Source organism: Alosa alosa, chromosome 23 (genome assembly GCF_017589495.1).
Source record: "Alosa alosa isolate M-15738 ecotype Scorff River chromosome 23, AALO_Geno_1.1, whole genome shotgun sequence".
Classification (NCBI taxonomy): Eukaryota; Metazoa; Chordata; class Actinopteri; order Clupeiformes; family Clupeidae; genus Alosa; species Alosa alosa.
In genome coordinates, this window is record NC_063211.1 from 2,588,021 (window position 1) to 2,592,414 (window position 4,394).

At 46.1% G+C, this 4,394-nt stretch overlaps 1 protein-coding gene across 1 annotated transcript in view; it reads right to left on the reverse strand.

The window, feature by feature from the left end:
- Nucleotides 1-3,938, reverse strand: part of sema5bb (sema domain, seven thrombospondin repeats (type 1 and type 1-like), transmembrane domain (TM) and short cytoplasmic domain, (semaphorin) 5Bb) — an 80,423-nt gene extending 76,485 nt beyond the window's left edge. The window contains 1 exon segment of the mRNA XM_048234794.1: nt 3,782-3,938. The gene's annotated coding sequence lies outside the window, so the exon portion shown is untranslated.
- Nucleotides 3,939-4,394: the final 456 nt, after the last annotated feature.

Consider the following 4,394-nt stretch of genomic DNA (forward strand, 5'->3'; position numbering starts at 1 on the left):
GTATACTTGCGTATACAAGGAATTTGGTCTCTGCATTTATCCCATCCGTGAATTAGTGAACACACAGAGCACACAGTAACCCGGAGCAGTGAGCTGCCTGCTACAGTGGCGCTCGGGGAGCAGTGAGGGGTTAGGTGCCTTGCTCAAGGGCACTTCAGCCATACCTACTGGTCGGGGATCGAACCGGCAACCCTTCAGTTCCAAGTCCGAAGCCCTAACCAGATCGCTCTTTGGAGATAGTTTTTGCCTGTTGTTAATCCATCACCTCCACAACCAAAGCATTTCCATTGTGTACATGGGGGATAGGTCATGAGAAGTTACAACATCAGAGTAAAATATAAATATATCGCGATTCTAGAGGGAGCTCTACATTCGCCAAAAATACATAAACCTGCATAGTGTACCTTTAAAAACAGTTGTAAACCTGCATAGTGTACCTTTAAAAACAGGTGTAAACCTGCATAGTGTAGCTTTAAAACCTCCATGATTTCATATCATGCCTCCAGGTGATGTTTCAATACATACTGTAAACCTGCATAGTGTAGCTTTAAAACTTCATATCATGCCTCCAGGTGATGTTTCAATACATACTGTAGACCTGCATAGTGTAACTTTAAAACCTCCATCATTTCATATCATGCCTGCAGGTGATGTTTCAATACATACTGTAAACCTGCATAGTGTAGCTTTAAAACTTCAAATCATGTCTCCAGGTGATGTTTCTTTGCTGTATATTTAATGTAGCAATAACACAGGCTCTGTTCCAGAGGGTACACTTCAGAATGCTGGAAATGGAAAAGCAATCTGTTATTTGCTCCCATCACAGCACCTGCGCTAAATTTAATCTGAAAATGTGTGTCTGGCAATCCTCTTCAAACTCCAATTTTGTTTGTCATTTTTACGGAGAACATGACCTGAATTTCAGTGACACGCTTCCCCGATCGCTCCAAAATACCTGCAGCCAAGTCAAATCCCCGACCCATGAAATGTTAATGCCATTTGTTCCCTGCTTAATAATTCAAGCAACAAGCCTTTAAAACACACACACACACACACACACACACACACACACACACACACTGCTCCCCCTTCCACAGGGGCAATGGAGTCATTTTAACACCCCCCCCCACCCCCACAGGGACTCGTGTCGTCTAGCAGTGCCCGCCTGTTGATAAGACCCATTGAAGATGCCCAGTGCCAGGTTTGACAAATATGTATTTGTGTGTGTGTGTGTGTGTGTGTGTGTGTGTGTGTGTGTGTGTGTGTGTGCATGTGTGCGTGCAGGATGCTCATTATAGCTATTTCCTAATCAGCCTCACACAGCCTGTGCATAGTCTACATGCAGAGTGATTATTAGAGAGGCAGAGAGAGTGTGTGAGCGAGAGAGTGTGTGAGTAAGAGTGTATGAGAGCAGCTTGTTGTCTTAAGTGTTAATGAGTTTGTCAAGGGCTGTTGTGTGAGCAAACTGCAACAGCTGGAGTGATGGGAAAATCAACCGCCCCCACACACACACACACACACACACACACACATGCGCACACACACACACACACACACACACACACACGCACACACACACACACACACACACACACACACACACACACACACACACACACACAACACACACACACACACACACACACACACACACACACACACACACACACACACACACACACACACACACACACACACACACACACACATAAACACACACTGCGCACACACACACATACACACACACACACACACACACACACATAAACACACACACACACACACACACTGCATGCACACACACACACACACACACACACACACACATACACACACACACACACACACACTCCGCACAGAGCCTCCTCCAAAGCACGGCATGCAGAACACACAATCAGTACTGATACGACCCAACACTAGAAGACAGAACACACAATCCAACACTAGCAGAACACAATCAGCATCTTTCGGACCAACATTAGCCACTTATAGCCACTTATAACCACCTCCACAAATAACACCCAGGTGCAACGTGGACTGAATCTCAAATCAAGCATGAGGAAAAAACATTCAGCCAGTACAGTATAAGTCTGAAGGAGTCGGAGAGTTGTGTGGACTGTGTGTGGTCTACTGTCTCTCTGAGACTGTCTGTAGTCTACTGTCTCTCTGAGAGTGTCTGTAGTCTACTGTCTCTCTGAGAGTGTCTGTAAGCTTATATCTACTGTCAGAGAGTCTCTCCTAGCACTACCAACAACTGGACAAGCTTCATCTAGCACTTACCACTCGACTATCTAGAACTGTCACTTGATTATTCCTCTTCTAGAACTGCCACTTGATTATTCCTCTTCTAGAACTGTCACTTGATTATTCCTCTTCTAGAACTGCTACTTGATTATTCCCCTTCTAGAACTGCCACTTGATTATTCCTCTTCTAGAACTGTCACATGGCTCTATGTGAGCAGTATTTTGCTGCACCAACACTTCAGCAATAAGTGACACACTGTACCTTGATTGTTTCCCTTTCCTATAAGTCATTGGATGAGTGCATCAGCTAAATGACTAAATGTAAAATATAAATGAGTTGTCTCTCGGAGAGTGTAATCAGAGTGTAATCTTCTGTCTCTGTCTGTCTGTCTGTGTCTCTGAGTGTCCGTAGTCTACTCTCTCTCTGTCTGTCTGTGCCTCGTCCACAGTCTGTCTGTCTGTGCTTAGTCCAGAGTGTGTCCTGTCTGAGGTGTCTTTCAGAGCCTAACGGAGCGGAGCCTAATTTATGAGGCAGATGTTTTGTGTTTCCCACATCAGAAGTCTCTGATGCGTCAGGAATGGACCACCTCCTCCAGCTGTTAGCAGGAGAGGAGTCATGAAGGAGCGGAAAAGAGCCGAACGGCCAACTAACGGCCAACTAACGGCCCAACGCTGCAAGCTTTTCATGCAAGCTTTTCATTACAGCCAGATTTGATATTATGCTCACGAATAACTATTGATATCACAACTCTTACAAATCTTACAGACTGATCATGGGCCCCTTAGAAGCTGTTGTGTGAATGGTACTAAAGTTAAACAAACATGTAAATAATGTGAAGAAGTCTGATTACGATGTGACATATTATACATTTTAGCACAAACAGTGTTGTGTTAACGACTTCCGATGTGACACAGGGAGTACAAAGCCCCGTTCACATGATATTTTCCCGCAGCAGGAGGAGTTGGACCACAGGGCTCCGCACCTGACCTGACACCCGTGCTGCAGTCAACATGCTGCCCTCCAGCGGCCACTGCCGCGCGAGCAACAAAAGTTATACGCTGCTGAACAATCAGATGCTGAACAGTAGTCGGACCGCTTCCAATTCCCCTGATTACAGTTTACAGTACAATTACAGGCGCATTGGTTCGCAATGTTCACTTGCCTTTTTCTGCGCAGTGGCACACACGATGTGCCGAGACATTGTTTTCATCCGCGCCACAATTGCATGCAGAACACATAATTTAATACACAACCTGGCGACACTAGTCTCCATACTCGGTTTGTCGCAACAAATGACTCATACGCCTCAGAAGTCTGCACGCATAGCACTGTGTCGATGCTTAACGGGAAACTAAGCCTGCCACAAAATCATATGACCGTAGGTCTGCTGTGTGTGTATTGGAGAGAGCGCTAGTTGAAGAAACTGTCAGATTCACAGTAAAATCTTTCCTCTTGAATCTAAAGTTTTCTGCAAACGTTCAAGCGCTGAGCAGCCCGGTCAGAATAACAACACGGTCATGGAAACGGAGCGCTTACCTCTTCTTCAATTCAAGCGCATCAGTCCAGCATAGAAGGCGGAAGAAAGTTGTTCTACTAGGAAAGCTTTGGCGTTCTTCTCCTAAGGCGAAACGGTGTGCAGCCTTGCCAACACACTCAAGACTGTGTGTCTCCGTGTGTATGCTGCACTCAGGCTGCGAAGACTGGCCCCTCCGCAGATGTTGGACCGCTGCGCGTGCTGCAGCCGCCGACTGCTGTTGGGACAGACTCAAGTCTGGCTCGTGTGGGGGTGTCCGCGTGGAGCACCGACTGCTCGGGCGCCACGTCAGCCGGACTCCAAGAGCAGCCGAAAGTTATGAAGTTTTATTTTGGTAGTTTTCTCACGCATTTTATTTTACATTTCCACAGATATATCCAAACAAAGACGTTGTTTATAGTATTCATACCGCGGCACAGATCCATATTCCCCTGTGCCCTGTGGTCGAGTCTTCGCCCCCAACCTTCCCTGAGTCGCGGGCACCTGAGTAGATGCTTTAAATCGGGGTCAAGGATGGGGTTAATTGCCGGAACTTGTGTCACTGCATCATTAAGGTGCAGCGTAATTGATATCTAATTGGCAAGCTCTCAAACGTTACAATTTTTTCATATATGG